This window comes from Desmodus rotundus, chromosome 7 (assembly GCF_022682495.2).
Source record: "Desmodus rotundus isolate HL8 chromosome 7, HLdesRot8A.1, whole genome shotgun sequence".
Taxonomy (NCBI): Eukaryota; Metazoa; Chordata; class Mammalia; order Chiroptera; family Phyllostomidae; genus Desmodus; species Desmodus rotundus.
The window spans coordinates 21,484,111-21,501,551 of record NC_071393.1 but is presented as its reverse complement, the minus strand read 5'-3'; the positions used below and the strand labels follow the sequence as shown (position 1 = coordinate 21,501,551).

The 17,441-nt window shown below is 55.0% G+C and overlaps 1 protein-coding gene across 2 annotated transcripts in view; it reads right to left on the bottom strand.

Moving 5' to 3' along the window:
- Window positions 1-17,441, bottom strand: part of PKNOX2 (PBX/knotted 1 homeobox 2) — a 285,563-nt gene that overhangs the window by 227,152 nt on the left and 40,970 nt on the right. The window contains exon 1 of one of the 2 annotated variants that reach the window (XM_024557448.4): window positions 9,809-9,907. The exons of the other annotated variant lie outside the window; for it this stretch is intronic. The gene's annotated coding sequence lies outside the window, so the exon portion shown is untranslated. Of the gene's footprint in view, window positions 1-9,808; window positions 9,908-17,441 lie in introns of those variants that run through there. 2 annotated transcript variants of the gene reach the window in all.

The window sequence follows — 17,441 nt, the reverse complement described above, 5'->3', positions numbered from 1 at the left end:
AGGGCAGGCTGGGGGAGACCAGAGACCTCCTGGGCTCTCCTCTGGGTCACATCACAGTGAGGAGTAGCTCAGGGGACTGCTGCCCCAGAGAGTCCAGCCTTCTCCTCCCAGAGCCAGAGAGGTGTCCTGGGGGAGGGGCTGAAAGAGGGGCTCCCACAGGGCAGCAGGGCAAGACCAGCGCTCCCACACGGGCCACGTGAGCGCAGCAGCACTGAACGCCCACCACCGTGCTGTCCTGCCCCGTTGCTGTCCCCGTGGTCCTCCTGAGGCCTGGGGGACTTGGAAGGGCCCCTCCAACCAAGAGCTGTCCCAGCCCCTGCAGCCGATTAAGCGAGGCCCATGGCCACTACATCCTACACCTGAGGTGTAGGGCCACTCACCTAAGCAAGTGAGACAGGCACTAGCACCGCTGGCCTAGTCGTCCCTTGGCGTCCCACCACCGTCTCCAGATCTCTGTGCTTGGTGGCCTGGGCCACGCACTGTAGCACGCAGCCGCGGACTGTAGACCCAGGGAGGGGCCTTGGGGAAACCTCGTCTAACCTCCTGATAACATAAAATGACAATGCTGCAATCCAAGGAAGTTACAAGAGTGTCAGAGTCACACAGCTTTTCACGGTGATGTGATCTGTTCAGGCTCCGACTGAGACAGCGTGGCTCTGAGGGGAAAAGGCCCTGACCCCACACAGCCCACGAATGGCCAAGCATTACACTGCGGGCTCAGGCCACGCTGGTGACGGGAGAGTGAGCAAGCACCTCGGACCGTGGGCCCTCGGCACAAAACCCGAGTCTCCGGGCCTCTCCTGCCTCTGACCTGGAAGTGGAACCCACAATCTGTAGGGAGCATGGGCTCCCCAAGAAGGAGAGGCGCAGCCCTGCACCCCCATGGCTTAGCAGAGGCATTGGCATAGAGCAGTGGGCAATGACAACGAGCCGTCTGAGGGAGGACACTTAGAGGGACCTCTGGGGGTGGCGCTCGCTGTGGCCCCTACTGTGCCGCCCTGGAATCAGGGAGACTGTGCCCACCCAACGCCTCATCAGAGTCAGCAGGCCCCTACTGATGGGCTGAATGTCCCTTGGTGTCTGTCAGGACTGTGAGTGGGGTCGACCGTGGGTGTCAACCCCTGGGGACACTCTCCTGCCCCCAGGCCCCTTACAGCTCAGCTGGCAGATGGAGGCAGGAAGGCCGCATGGCTTCTCTGTCACCAACAGCCACTGCCATCACTACACCTCTCTGCCCCCACATCCACCGCCACCTCTCCGTCTGTGCACTGGCCACGGGAGGCTTTGTGGAAGTAAAAAAAAGTAGATCTTCTAGGTTTAGGTTTCCATAGCAGCCAGAAACTTCGACCAGGGCTTGCCAGACAAAGGTGTGGGTGCCGGGGGAGATGTGCTCTGGTTCCTTCTGGTTCCTTTAAAGAGACTCTCAGGAGAGATGCAGGTGGACCTTGGGGCAGAGCAGCTCTCAGAGCTCGGCACGGCACCGCTCTGTCTCCCAAAGGCCAAAGAGAAGGCCATGGCTGCCACAGGGGCACCTGTGAACATTGCGGTGCTTCCCCCGTGAACAGGCAGACATGCCGCACCTCCTTCCTGCACCCCGCATGTGTGCCGCTCTCGGAGCCTCTGCCCCTCTCATTTGTAGAATGATGGAACAGCATCCCCTCCACAGAGTCGACTGGATCAGAGGAGCGGGCGCCTGAGAACGGGCTTTGTTGGGAAAGAAGACTCATATTCACCATGAGCTTGCCACGTGCCAAGCACTTCTAGATCGTTCCTTCAGTACTCCCGTGTGCTCTGTATTATTATTATTATTATTATTATTATTATTATTCGGACTACATAGCTTAGAAAACCGAGGCTCAGAGAGGTTAAGTGACGCACCCAAGGACACACAGCGGAGTAGTAGCAGAACCAGGGGCAGAACGGAGACTCCAACACCAAAACCTGTGCTCCTTCTCCCAACACCACACTGCCCACAAAGGAAGCTGACGCCGCTTTTCTGGAAGAGGCTGCTGAGTTTCCAGACTACAAATGCCTCCCCACCCTCGTGGAGCCAACCCCTGCTGCCAGGACGCACCCACTTGCCCCAAGAAGTCAAGTCAAAGCCACCCCGCTCCACTGTCCTGGGGCCGACCACACGAGGCCCAGGGCACCTCGCCCTGGCCGTCAGGCCTCTGCAGCTGTGTGGTCACGATGCTGGCCTGGGGGTGCTGCTGGCGGGGTGGGGGGGTGTCAATGACTGCTCCGACGTGTGACGATACAATTAGGAGGAGACACGGAATCGTGGAACTGTGGGCTGAAGGTGGCTTCCTAGAGCTACTTCAAGCTCCTCATTGGCTAGGTGAGGAAACTGACATCCAGAGAAGGCCAGTCCCTTGTTGAAGGTCACACACAGCCAGTGTCCACCACCCTCCGATGTCCAGTCCCAAGCCCTGTACTCGCTGCCACCCCCACCACTCTGACATCGGGAAGCTCCAGGGCCCCTGAGCCAGCTGGGTTTGGGCCTCCCACGTCTGGGAGTCCGGTCTCTGGGCTTAGGGAAAGTGGGGAGACTGGAGAGCGGTGGGCTGGGGTGAGGAAGGGAGTTGGTGTGCTTCATGCGCTGCCATTAGCCTGAGCCTGCCCACGGAGAAGCCTACAAGAAAACCCTCCTGGTAATTCCTCGATTAGGGGCAGAGGCCAGTCCCCCACGGGCCCCGTTGGTTCCCCTGAGGCAGGGGTGGCCCAGGTGGCCCCTGGGCATGCTCAGAGGGGGCTGAACTCTTCACTCTGGTTCCGATTGGCCCCTGGCAATCCCAGGAGCACTGCCCAGAGCTCACCTCCCCTAGAAGTCTCCTTGTCCCCCAAGTCCCTATCCCTCTGCAGCACCCAGTCCCACCTCTGCCTCCTCTGGTTTAAGAAAATCTGTGCCTTTTTCCATGTGGTCATCTCCAATGTGTTTGTGTGTGTGGCGTTTGCCCACCCCCCGAGGACAGGTCTATTTCTGCCACAGGCCTGCGGGGTGTGCACGCCACAGGCGGCACCGGGCCACAACGTGACCCGCTGTTTGTCCACCGCTTGCTGATGGTGCCAGTGACCTGCAAAAGGGCCAGGCCGTGTCCCAGAGAAGCAAAAAGGAAGGCAAGTGGTAAGCTGGGTAGGCCAGCCACTGGCTCTTCAGTCCAACAGGACAGGGAGGGGGAGAACCGTGATCGAGTCTCTCCGAGGCACTATGGAGAGGAGCTTCACAAACGCCAGGCCCTGTGCTGGGAGCTTTACAAACGCTCGCTCCACAGTCCTGCGAGCTTCATACTTTCATTTCCCACTTTCCCAAGGGGGAAACTGAATCAGAGATGTCGAACAACTTGTCTAAATCCGTCTGATCACTAACTAGCAGAGGCGGGCTCTCGAGGCAGTTTATCTGATGCTAACTAAGCCTGTACTCCGCTCTGTCTGCAAAGGCGGCCAGCTCTTTGAGGACAGGGACTCGATGGTTGTATGGTTTGTGGGGGAGGGGGTCCATTTGCTGCTGCTGCTGCTGTATCCTCAATGTGTAGGGACTGTGCCTGGCACACAGGAGATGCACTGGATGCTTGCTGAATGAGGGAACACCGTGCTGCCCCTTGTCAGCAGGACAGGACAAGGCCTGCGGTGCCAGGTTCCTGGGCTCTGTTTCCAGGTACCTCGGGCAACTCTTTGTTCCTTCTCCACCTAGAGAGGAACCCAAGGTATGCCAGTTCCTCCAGAGGTCTGGCGAAGGGCAGATGGGCTCACTAGACCTAAGATGGGACCGGAGTGGGAGCGTTAGCTGAGCGCGAGAGACTGGACCCTAATGAGGTGGGGAGTTTAGAAGTGTCCTCAGGGCTCGGGACCTGCTGATTCTGGGTCACTCTTTGGCTCCTCCCCGCCCCTGGGGCTCCCTCAGACCCCCACTGCCTTGTCTGAGCTGTACTGGAATTGGCCACATTCCTATTAAGCAGAGAAACTAACAATTACGCCACCCACCCCAGCTCCATCGGAACCCTCACAGTCTGCTCCGGGGCCCCAGGGCCAGCTGCTTTTCTCCACATTCCAGCCAAAAATAATATGAGAACGAAGCTGTTTGGTGGAGACTTAATCTAATCTTCATTGCTTCAGTTTTAAAATATCCTGCCTGGTTTAGGGTTTCTTATTACACACAGGGATGTGTTTTTAGTGAGATAGGTCTTAGCAGAAACGTCCTTCGTGTAATTAGAAACCCAGGCAGGCTGGGCCTGCAGTGAGGCTTCCAAGCCAAACAGCAGGGTCCCTGAAGACACCGTGTCTGCAGCTAGTTCACGGAGCGAGTCCTTCTCAGGCGTCTAGGGCTTGGTGCTCCCTCACTCCCTGGGGGATCTGGTAGGAGGACTGGGCCTTACCACTCTCATGCATTCTCTCAGCAAACCAGTTGCTCCATCTACCTTCAGGCGGCTCTTGTCCCCAATAGGAATAGAGACTAACATGTCACCCGAGACTGCAAGAGGAGGCTACAGAGAGGAAAATATGACCCCGAGAAGTCCCCACAGACAAGAGAGAATTAAAGGCAAGCCTTCCACTGGAGCCACGTCTCCAGAATCAAGGCCGGCTTTGAAAAATCAGGCACAGCAATGGAAGGAGTGTCCAAGTGCATACACTTTTGTGTAAGTGCCGGGTGTAACTTCTTGGGCTTTTCTGGCCCGGAATCTACTTTGATCTGCCAGCATGGAGGCTGCTAAGGGAGGGTCAGGCAGCAGCTAGCCCTGGACCGGGGCCCATCCCCCAGCACTCCCGACCGGATGTCACACACCAGTTGGTGCTCAGGCCTCCTCTTCCCCATGGCACAGAGAAGGGGCTGGATCTCTGACAGGTCAGATTCTGTGTTCATCTGATGCATGAAAGCCATTCCAGGTAGCACCATTGGGAGTGAGCGTGCCGGTTCCCCCAATGTGGCAACTGAACTGTCCCTCCTGATAAAGTGCAGGTGGTTTTTGGAATCACAGCAGGGGTTTCAAATTCTAGGATGTAAAGAAAGGCAGGAGTCTTAGGAGTCTTCGCCCAAGTCTTAGGACTCCTGAGGATCACGAGGGAAGGTGGGGAGCCAGGCGGGGCCAGAAAACACACTGAAGGCTGTGGCTGCCGCCCAGAAGCCTTCCCTCTCCCAACCCCTTTGTTACATAGGGCCCACCCAGCAGATTCGGGCAGGGTTCACTCCTCAGAACCCGGGGAGCGATTCCTGCCATGCACTCACTTTACAGATGGAGAAACCGAGATCCCGAAGCTAATCGACCGGCTGGAGCAGTGTAGCCAGGAGGTAACCGGGTATAAAGCTGCCCGGCCCCCAAATTTCAGCCTGAACACTAGCTCAGCACTGTGACCTGCCAGCCTTGATTATCTCCTTCCTCCGTTCCCACCAGGTATTCGATTTAATTAAATTAGCTGATCCCCACTGCAAGGAGCTGGCCAAGCAGCCTGGCCAGAGCCCAGCCTGTGTGGCTCCTCCCTCTAAATTCTGCTTCTCAATAGGATTCAATCTTCAGCAAGTCACGGATGTCACGTGAAGTGTTTTGTACAAAGTGTGGCGTGTTGGCTGGGCTCAAGGCTAATGGTGGCTCTCGGTGATTCACTTGCACACTCTCCACAGCCGATCTTTGTCTGATCCGACGCTCTGGTTCCCATGCCGTCACCTCCAGCAATTGCATCACACGGTTATATATATCTCAGCATCGCAGGCCTGGTGCCACCCAGCATAGGAAAAGGAAAACTTAGAACAGCATTTCTCACCTTCCTCAAACCAATTTAGAAAATGTGCTCCAAATTAAATAAATGGGGAACAAAAGTCTGAAATTGGAGATAGAATTGGGGGGGGGCGGGTGCTAAATAAATAGCATGGAAATCTTGCAACATGCGGGAAGCCTATAAATTTTATAGGTTGTTTCTTTAATAAAAACAAGTTCAATTGCTAACAACACAGTATTATTAAGCCGCTAACATTTAAAAATCTAATTTGGTCTGCTCTGCGCTGTTCACGGTGCGCGTGGCATTCACCCAGAGTAAAGGCGGCAAGTCGATGGGGTGGGGTTGGTTTCTAAACCAGGCTAATAGAAGCCCCTTTAAAACTCAGCCTTTTTTGCTTTCTAGGCATGCCTTGGTCCCTAATGAGTTACAGCCCCAGGTCGAAGAAGGACATGGCAGAAAGAAATTCAACACACACTCCGGTGTACCCATAAACATCAAGGCCGAGGGAGAAGAGGTATGTTTCCAGTTAAGCCAGAACTCCATGAATTCAAGATTCTCCACGCACAAGACAGTAATTCTCCTTATTTCATCACTAACTTACTTCAAATGTGTTTATACAATTTATTGCTACTGAACTTCCAGGCAACTGGTGTAGAGTTAATGAAACCCAGCTTGGAGAGGCTTTGAACAGCTAACCACAGTCTAAACGGTTATGACATGCGGTCGAGCCGCAGCCCAGCCCCACTGCAGTTCATATGTTCGGACCAAGTCAGAAAACCTTGTCTTCTCACCTTCTGTGCCAGAGAGATTGGAAAAGGAAAAAGTGCTGAAAAACGGCTTTCCACGTTTCTCCTCAAGGCTTCCAGACTTTCTCCCTGACATTGTAACACATCCATCTTACCAAAAGCAAGGCAAAGCCCCCCCCCCCCCAGTGACCAAGTAAATATTTTAGTTGCAGTTTGATTTGGCAGCCAGTAGAAATCCTGAAATCCAGTTTGAGTTTAATTGAATAGGGTCAGGCCTGTGCAAAGCCATGCTGAGGAGGGGGGTCGGGGGAGGCACCAAGCCACATTTCAAGTCAGACTCAGTGAAAGTCCACAATGCGAGAAGAGAATGCACAGATGACACTGGACCGGAAAAGGAGCAAACGCAGCGGCCTGCATCACTTGGACGTTGGTGTTTATTAACCCTCATTGTCAAAGGACGTCCTGCCCCGGCTCCGGCCCTGTGGGAACTCCAGGAGCCTCTCTTTACAAACAGGCCCGTTTTGGAAGAGTAAAGGGGAGGTACTGGACTCATCACGGCCCCACAATAAAAGCCCCTTTTGAAAGCAGCACTTTCATTAACTTAAAGCAATCTACAGACTTAAAAGCAGAGAGCAGTAAACTCCCAGTAAGGACCATAAAACAGCCGGCCCCGAGTTCGGTGCACTTCAGTGCAATTTGCACGAGGCATTTTACTGTGAGCGGTGGCCGGCCCATCTCTCTCCAGTAACCCCCTGCCTTTTTCTAAACAGCTTCTCTTTCTCTCGGCTTTCAAGCCTTCGGAGCTCACAAAGGGGAGGCGGGGACGGGAGTCTCCGTGGGGTCACGGCTCCCTCCTGCACTCAGGCTCCCAGCGGGAGAGAGTGCAAGAATTCCAAGCCTGCAGAACAACAGCGTGGAGCTCCGCTGCGGGCGGTCGCCGCGCCCCGGGCCGCTGCGGCCACTCGTGGGTCGCGTGTCTTCTGCGCCCCGGAAGCACGGTCTGGCAGCTCCCGGAGTCGTGCGAGGGGTGCGAGGGGTTGAGCTCAAGATTGTAAGGAGGACATTTCAAACCTCCTTCCAGCACCCCCTCCCCCCACAACACACTGCTTCCCCAGTTGGCCAGAGGGGCAGCCTCCCTGCCCCGAGCTAGGCCTGAGCCTGAGCGGAAGGTGCAGCTCGAGTGGGACATCAAGAGTCCAGAAACAGGAGACCCCTCCCTTCCCCAAGGTCCCGAGGCCTCGCGAAGGCCAGGGTGGCCGAGTAAACGGGAGGTCTAGGGGTTAGACTTCAGGAATTTCTGTTTTTGTGTTTGAACACCATCATTTTCTCCGTTTGCAGGTGGGGGTCACCTAAAGCCGTCTACAGTGCGAAGCTTTAGGCTTCCACCAGTTGGAGAGCATTTGATATCTGAGAAGTTAACACGCTGGAGAAGTCCGGGGACAAGAGGGCGAGGGTAGGGGACCCCGAGTTCCCCCCTCTCCCAGGCGGAACATCGCTCCCACGGCATCTCGAGTGGGCCTCCGGACCTGGCCGCAGCGCCTGAGGGTCCACAGACGGCGAGTAAAGTCAGGGTGCTCGAGTTCGAGCCCTCCTGGCCCTCGGCCGAAGTCCGGACTTCCCCGGGAGCGACGCGGCACCTCGCTGCTGGAGCTCCGGCGCAGGCCGCGGCGCCTGCGGACAACCGAACCCAGCCCGCCGCGCCGCGCCCGCAGACACCAAGCGACTCCCGGAGCCCGAAGAGCCGCCACGGTCCTCGGATCCACCTCGAGCCCTGCGAGGCGGCCCTGTCGCTTCCCCCAGAACGTCCCTCCGATCTGTCCGCTTCCTGGAATCTTCCTCCTGGGACCCGGTCCTGTGCGCCTCAAGTCCTCTCTTCCGAAGGCTTTTTCTGGGAGAAGCAGCAGGAATTCGGGACTCGCCTGCCATGACTCGGGTAAACTGCTTCCATCGCCTCCCTTAGTGCTCTTCCACCCACGGAGCGTGGGGAACAGCGCGCACGACCGTTCCCAAATTTCAAAAGCCTCCACCCCGATAAAAATCCATAGTCCTTTGCCTAAATCCTAAGGAAAGCCGCCCGTTCCTCCGACTCCAGCCTCAGACGAACTCCAGGCCCCCAACGCCCACCTCCAGCCCCCTACTCTGGAGGGGCTGTAGATTCCATCCTGAAACGACTAGGTGGCCCTCCAGTCACTCTTCTGAAATCGCCCGGACCCTATAACCCAAACTCCAGCGGGGCCCCGAACCCGAGCCCTAGTTCAGGGCCGATGCACCACCGTCCCCAGCCCCGCCGCACTCCCAGCCCGAGCCCGGGTCGCCCTGCCGCGCAGGCACCTCTGAGACCCCGGAAAGGAAGCCCGCTTCGCCCGTTTCTTCCTCTGGGTTCGGAGCTGGAAAAGCCCACACACCTAACCCGAAAGAGCCGCAAACTTTGCAGCGGACCCAAGACCCTGCCCATTAACCTCTGCTTTCCATCCCCTCTTTTACGAACTCGTTCCAGGGGGACTAGATCCAGGAGGGCTCCTCACTCCCAAACCTCGCAGGGGGCCCCACGCCTCCCTCACCTCACCAAGGACTCCCCAAAATCCGCCCAAAGCCCACAACCCTACAAATCATCGCTCCTGGCGGGGCTGGGGCCCCTAAACTGGCCCCGGGGATTCCAGCTTCCCTGACTCGTGCTCCGAAGTCCCCTTCGATCCGCCTGCAAACCCCATTCGCCCAGGCCGGACGCGGCGGTGGCTCGGACTTCAGTCGCCCGGCCCAAGTCTGCGGCTGCTCCCGCTTCCAGCCGCTCAAAGGCAGCCCCAGGGTGGTGGCGCCCTCAGCACCCGCCCAAAGGGCGCCCGAAGCCGGGAGAAAGCGAACCTGGAGCCGGCCTCGCCCTAGGGGCGCCGGGCCCCGACCAGCCCGCACCGGGCTCCGGCCAGCGCGCTCGTCCCTGCTCTAGGTCCCCGGCGCAGCTCCCCGCCCGCCCGCGACAGGGCCTCGGGGCCGGCGGTCCGCCTCCCGCGCGGACAATGCGCGCCCGGCCCCTGCCCTGAAGGGCTAGGCAGCGGCCACCGCGGGGCTGCGCGCCGGGCGCCGGACCGCCTCCTCCCCAGCCTCGCCCCGCTCCGCGTCCGCCGGCGCTTCCCTAGCTTCTCTCTGCGCGCTCCCTCCCCGCTCCCTGCTCCCTCCTCCCTGCCGCCTCCCTCTCTCCTCCCGCTGCCTCCCTCGCTCGCTCTCCTCCTCGCCCTGTCGCAATGAATAATACTCCGGCTTGGGGACCGGAATAAAACACGCGCGCTCCGAGGCAGCCGCCCGCAGCCGCGCCGCCTGCAGCAGCGGCTCTGACATGGAAATGAATGACAGCTTACCTGATGCCAATCTTCATCAGACTGACACCGGCGTGACAACACAGCCTATACTTCCCAGCACTGCTCGGGACGTCAGCGCTCAGGGACCCGCCCCCGCCCCCCCACCTCCCCTCTCCCCACTCCCCTCTCCCCACCCCCACCACCCCACCCGCTCCGGCCCGGCGCTTTCCCGGCCGAGGAGCCGCCGGAGTGTCTCCCTCTGCTGGAGGCTTTTCGGAGACGCCGGGTCAGGGCCTGCTCGTGCCGCGGGCGCGCGCAGAGCCGCGCCGGGCAGGAAGCTTCCGAGCGTGCGGCGGCCTCGGACGTGGGAACGCGGCGGACCCCCAGAACCTCGGGAAAACAGCCCCCGTCCCCCGGGGCCAAGTCCTTCTGAGCGAATCGCCCAGGCAGAGCTCTGAGACACCCTCTGCTGAGCGGATGGAGACGAGGACAAGAAAACTCCCCAGAAATCACAAAACTTAAAACTGGCGAGAAATCCTTACCTCCATCTTCACTCCGCCCCCCGCCCCCACCCTATTCCTGCCAGGCTGGCCTCATTTTTATGATTGCATTTGAATAATTCTTGTTACCCTTGCCCCAGAAAAGGTGTTCAGACGAAACTCCGATTAGTTATTCCCGTTCTCAAGAGCTTTTTCTGCTGGGGGCTTCCTGGGGCGTTTGGGTCACAGAGGGAGAGACTGTGTGATGGGCTGGGGCGGAGGGAGAGATGAAAGGGGGTAGAGGCTTTGTCAGTAAATCACCTCTTTGCAAATACCAGGCGAGCCTGTTCTCTGCACCGCTGTTTTCATTCGAAAAAGTCCCAGGGTTCTGGGGGGTCGGGGTGGTGTAATATAAAGGGAGACCAGCTGGGCTGTTTCAGCCTGGGCCCACTGGGGTGGCTTCATCTACTTCGGGGAGGACATTAATCTGAGTGCCTTCTCAGAGGACGGCCAGGGCAAGCATTCCACAGAGACCACAGTGCTGCTAAGCGTTGGTGCCGGCGCCGGGCACCTACAGATGCTGGCTGGCCGGCTCCACAACTCAGCAATGGCCCCGCGCATGAAGGGCCTGGAGGACCCTTTCTGCCTCCCTGAAATTTGCTTCTTGGCTCCCCGTAGAGGAGCCATTTCAGCCACAGTCAGGCGGCCGTTGATCCTCTGACCTCAGAGCAGGCAGGGGGCCTGGGGAAAGCCCAGACAAAGACACCGGTGGAAGCAGGGAGGCAGGGAGTGAAACCCAAGCTGGCCAGGGTTTCTGTGAAGAATCTGACCCCAGGAGCTGGAGGCGGCCCCTTCCCTCCTTCCAGGCCTCTGGGTGACTCCTCATCTGCCCCCATCCCGGGCAGGGTGGCGAGCCATTAGCATTTTATGGCTCAGAGGAGGCAACTGTGGCCTTTTTAGCATCCCAGCCCCCATACGCTGATAACACTGTTTGTCCAGATCCGCCCTGTCCCCCCAGTTTCAAACTCCAAAGTTGCCTGTGGAAGAAACTCTTCCCCAAGAGCCTCCATTAGAGGGGAAGCTGAATCCTCTCACCTTCAGGTAGAATCTCCGAAGACTCCACTGGGCGGATTTATGTCACCCCTGCCTCTGATCTGTGGTCAGAGACTCTGGCTGCTGACAGCATAATCGCTATTATATATTATACATTGTATAATAATATAATAATAATGAATGCACTTGCCCTTTTTATGTGGTACAGAAGCGGCCAGATCCTCCAACCCAAAGGCTGGAGGTCAGGCTGCTGAAAACTCCCAGAGGGAAGCCCTCTTCAAATGCAGGAGAGGGGGAGGGGAGGGCCTTTTGCCCCTGCCTGGGACCCCTGCAGGGAGGGTTTTCTCTCTTTCCCTGGGCCCCTAGAGGGTTGCTGTCGCCTGCAGAGTCAGAGCGGGGGAATCAGACTGAATGTAAATACTTAACCCCATCGGGGAGGTGTCAGGGAGCTATAAGCAGCATTGCAGGTCACAGCCACGCACCGCTGACTCCCTCTTGTCCCCCCTCATTTTCTGAAACCTAGTTCAGCACCCAGCTCTTTCTTGATCAGCAGATCCATTGGCACGAGCTGTCAGTTTTGGAGTCTTTTTAAAATGCTGAGATTTCTACTAGTACCCTTTGGATGCTTTACCATGCCCGTTGTGATTTTTTTAAGTGTATCTTGTTTTGACTATTTTTTTTTTAATTCACAAAGGCTTAAAAAATGATTATCTAAATCAGAGGCGGCAAACACAAGGCCCACAGGCTGAATCCGGCCCTCCACCTTGTTTTGTCCGGCCCGGCACCTTGTTTCTACCCGGCAGCAGAGCTGAGCTCTCTCTTCACTGCTAAGGAGTAGTTACATTCATATAGTCCTGAAACTACATTTGGCCCTTTGAAGGCGACCGTGAGGCTGATGTGGCCCCCCGTGAAAATGAGTTTGAAACCTCTGATCTAAATGTAGTGGTTCTTTTTATAAGCATTCAAAGCAAATATTTGTCCTGACCCACTGGAAGGCCAGCTGTGCACTAGCGCTAAGGATAAAGAGCAGAGGCAAAGATATTCAAGTTCAGCTCCCGTCCTCAAGGAACTTTTATTCTAACGAAAGACAAAGCACTGGTATGTAAAACATTAAATAATAATAATAGTGCAAGAAGCCAACAGATGAAACGAGCTAGCCAATAATCAATGAACAAGTGAATCACAATAAGTAGAAAAAATCTTCGAGTTCCATACCTGCATGTTGGCTCAGTGAGTCTAGAATTCACTTCAGATCCCCTACCGTCCCTCCCCCATTATACTTCTGAGAAGGAAGACGAGGGTGAAGAAGGGCCGCGTGTCACGTAAGTCAGCAGCACACCAACATTGTAACCACACCAATCTTAGTCACCGCTCCTAAATGCTGGCGTTGCTAAGCCTTGGTTCTGGGCCTTCTTCTTGCTCTCTCTGCACTTGCTTGCCTTTTGTATAAGCAGCCCACACCAGCCCAGGTTGTCTCCTCTGAGTTCCAGACAGGGACAATGGGTGGCCTGACTAATACTGTTTATGTCACCCCATGAATAAACATTTGAGACTTTGTATTAGTCTGCTCCGGCTGCCATAACAAAATACTACAGACTAGGTGGCCCAAACAACAAACATTTATTTTCTCACAGTTCTGGAGCCTGGAAGTCCAAGATCAAGGTGCTGGCAAAACTGATTTCTAGTGAGGCCTCTCATTCTGGCTGCAGGTGGCGCCTTCTTGCTGTCTCCTAACATGGCCTTTCCTCTCTGTGAACCTGACACTTCCCTGTGGTGTCTCTGCCTCTTCTCATAAGGGCGCCAGTCCTATTGGATGAGGGCCCCACCCTATGACTTTGTTTACCTTTACCTCCATAAGCCCCCCAATCCAAATACAGTCACATTGGAAGTTCAGTGTGTAAACTTGCAAGGGGCAGAACTCAGTCCATACCACTGCCCAATTACCAGTTCCCTCTTTCTCCACCTAATTATTTTTGATGAATCTTGATGGATGGTGAGTTCCTTGAGGATAGGGGACAATATTTTATTTCATCCCAGGATCCTTAAAACCTGGTACAGGGCTCAGTCCAGAAAACACATGAAAGAGATACTTGTTGCGCTGAACTGAATGGAACCTCTTTCTCCGTCATTGCCCCGTCCTGGCTGAGGGACTTACCACCAGTCACCAGGCATATTTTGATGATTTCTTCACTTGTCTAATGCCTCCAACAACCTTAGTGCTTTCTACGCACTACCACCAGAACATGCTGCCTAAAACAAAAGTTGGATCATGCCTTGGTTTCCCCTCAGAGTCCTCAGTGCCTTTCCATTGTCTGTGGGGTTTGGCCTAAGATGTTTATTGAGCCTTATAATAAAAAGTAGGGCCTTCAAAGCCACCTTCCTCAGCATGGCATCCAAGTGCCTCCTCCTCACTTGGTCCATCTACTTGTCAGGCTAATCTCCGGGATTCCAGCTCCACCTTGCAGAGGCCCCCAGTGCTGGCCTTGGACTTCCTCTCTAGGAGTCTTTACAGTTTGGAGTTTCTGGGCCCATCCCTAGAGAAAGCGGATCTGGAGAAGAGCCTGGGAAATAAGGATTTTAATAGCTGCTGCATGAAGACACTGAGAAGATAAGCCACAGACTGGGAGAAAATATTTGCAAAAGACATACCTGATAAAGGACTGTTACCCAAAGTATACAAAGAACTCTTAAAACTCAACAATAAGAGATGAACAACCCAGTTAAAAAATAGGCAGAGAGCTGAACAGACACCTTACCAAAGAAGATGGCAAATAAGCCTATGAAAGGATGCTCCAATCATATGTCACTAGGGAAATGCAAATTAAAATGAGATGCCATTACACACCTATTAGAAAGGCCACAGTCCTGGCTGGGGTGGCTCAGTGGATTGAGCACCAGCCTGCAAACCAAAAGGTCGCAAATTTGATTCCCAGTCAGGGCACATGCCTGGGTTGTGGGCCAGGTCCCCAGTAGGGGGAGTGTGGGAGGCGGCCACACACTGATGTTTCTCTCCCTCTCTTCTTCCCTTCCCCTCTGTCTAAAAATAAAAATAAATAAATAAATAAATAAATAAAATCTTTAAAAAAGAAAGAAAGAAAGAAAGAAAGGCCACAACCCAAAACACTGACAAAACCAAATGCTGGCGAGGCTGTGGAGCAACAGGCACAATCCCTCATTGTTGGAGGGAATGCACAATGGTCCAGCCACCTTCGAACACAACGTAGTGGATTTTCACAAAAGCAAACAAACCCTTTACCATATGACCTAGCAAGTGCACTCCCTGGTATTTACCCAAATGAGCTAAACAGTTGTGCCCACACGAAAACCTGCACACTGATGTTTATAGCAGCTCCATTCTCAATGGCCAAAACTTGGAAGCAAGCAAAACGTCTTTCAGTGGGCGAACAGAAAACTACACTGTGGTCAACCTAGACAACGGAATATTACCCAGCGCTAAGAAGGAATGCGCTATCGGCCCATAAAAACACGTGGAGGAATCTTAAATGCATATTCCTAAGTATAAGGAGTCAATGAAATGTCTGCATATTGGGTGATTCCAACTCTGTGATGTCATAGAAAAGGCACAGCCACGGAGATGAGAAAAAGCCCCATGGCTGTCGGGGAGCAGAGGGTGGGGGTGAACAGTCAGAGCACAGAGGATCTCAGGGCAGAGAAAATCCTCCGCGTGATACTGCAGTGATACACGCGTGGCTTCATACATTCGCCCAGACCCACAGGACGTGCAGCACCGAGAGTGAGCCCTGATGTGAACGACGGACTCTGGGTGAGGAGATGTCAGTGTGGGTTCGTCAGCTACAACAACCCTTGATGGGAAGGGAGGCGGTGGGGGGTTTGCAAGAGCAGGTTCGGGAATCTCCACATGTCCTGCTCAATTTTTCTGTGAACCAAAAAGGCTCTAGAAAAATAAATTTTATTCTGCTGTTTTTAGAAGTTTTTAGAAGCTGCTGCAGTTGGAGGTTTGGGCCCTTCCGTTCCAGCCAGCGCCAGAGCTCGGTAGAGGTCAGAATGCCCTGTGCGGCTCGGCCCTCCCTGCTGTTCTTTCAGCCTTGACTTCCCGGTCCCCCCTTCCTCCCTTCCCCAATTCCATCGGCTGTTAAGACTTAGCTCAAAAATCATCTCTTTTCCAAACTTCCTCGGCTTCCCCAGTGGAGAGCACCAGCGTTGGAGTCACGGGGACCTGGCTCAAGCTTTCGCCCTGTCACAGAAAGATACCGACACTCTCCAGGCCTCAGTCTCAGTCTCCGCTCAGTCTCTGCCTCGCTGGTCAGTGTTTCCAGCTCGTGAGCCCATGGGGATTGGAGAAAATGGTGAAGGCCAAGATCTCAGCACAGGCCCTGGCACGCGGGAGGCTGTCTAGTAAACGGAGCCATTAGATTTAATAGCCCTTACCTCAGGCCTCCACAGCACTCGCCAGAGCCTTCATTATAGCCAATTTCATTGGCCTGAGGAAAGGGGACAGCGCCTCCCAAGAACGCTGTGGCAGGCTTGGGTGGCTGCAAGCCGGGATGATGGGGGCGCAGAAAGGAGAGGGGCAGTGGCCTCAGGCCTCCTTTCTGACCCTGGAGCCAGGCGTGACTGTGGTGTGGGCTGAGCCAGGACCGAGCAAGGAAGATTCTGTTCCTGATTCAATTAACCAGGGCCCACCCTGGGGTGGGGGACCTGAACAGTGTGAAAAGTCGGGTGCTCTAAGTCCTCCAAAAGGTGAGGCTCCAGGACGCTGCTCTGAGCTGGAAGTAGGGACGTCCAGGCCCTGGCCCATCTCTGATTCATTGTTTGGCCCTGTGAAAGCCTCTGGGATCCCCCGTTCGGCTCCCACCCTCTGAAGGTGGGAGACGAGACCTGTCCTCGGGGTACATGATAGTCAGTCAGTAAGGTTGTGTCTCTGACCAGCTTCTCTAATATAGGAGCAATACAGTCCCGAAACCATTCAGAAAGCCTGTCTTTCTTATGGTGCTGCCATACGTAGGGCAAGTTTCTTCAAGCACCGCCCCCTCCCGCACCCCCTGCCATGCCTTACTTCTCCCAACTGCTAGTGCACACATACATGTGTGCGACACACATGTGCACACACAGTACACACGTGCACACACCCACACAAGCCCTCCAGGGAGCTGTCAGGCCCTAGCTCCAGATGAGAGGCTCTGTGAGATGCGGGAAGTCAAAGAGAAGAATTTTGAGTGATTCTCCAGTTCTTCCCAGGTTCCGGCAAGGGGTGGCAGTATCACAGCCAGTGTGAAAGAACAGAGAAAGAGGAATATTTTATTTAGACTCTAAAATGTTACGATGATTTCCAAAAAGTGCCGCTGCAGGAAATGGCATCCCAAGAGCTCGGCCAGGACACTTTGAGAGAGGAAGGCACAAACCTGTGCCATCTAACGCAGCAGCCGCCAGCCCCAAGCAGCAACCGAGAACTTGAGATGCAGCCCGTGTCAGGCCCACAATGGGTTTAGAAGACTTCGTGTTTAAAAAAGAATGCAAAGTGTTTGTTAATAATTAATTTATATACAGGGTGGCCGAAAGTGGGCTTACAGTTGTGCGTGTGGAGAAAAGACACGGGGGTTGTGATCATTACAATAGCTTCACGAACTCCAAAGGTCCCAGTGCAGCCGTGAATCCGCCTTTGCCCCGCCCCCCCGTATATTAGATATTGAATGACACTGTTCTATTTACGCTGAATTAGATAAAATAGGCCATCAAAATATGTTCACCGTTTCTTTTACCTTTTCGATGCGGCTACTAGAAAACTTAACACTAGTGTGTGACTGGCATTCGATTCTCACCGAAGCCTCTCTCTGGGCTCTGTTTCTGCCCAGCTCGAACTACATCTGCATGCTGAGACCTTCGTCATTGACCCTGTGTCACTCTGGCTCCCCAGCTCTTCGGTCTATTCTGCTTCATGCCTACACACCCCCAGGACCAGCTGAGGGGTGGGGAGGGACACTCGCCACCCACCCCCAAGACTGCAGAGGCTCAGCTCTCCCTCTTCAGCCCCCAGGGCTACACAAGGTTTTAAAACTTCTACACTCCCCCACACAAAGTCCTCTTCTCCTACCTGTACCAGAGCACCCATCCCTGAACTCCTAGTCCCCCACCCCCTTTCAAACACCTCATCACTATCACAACAGTCACCCCTGCTGTCA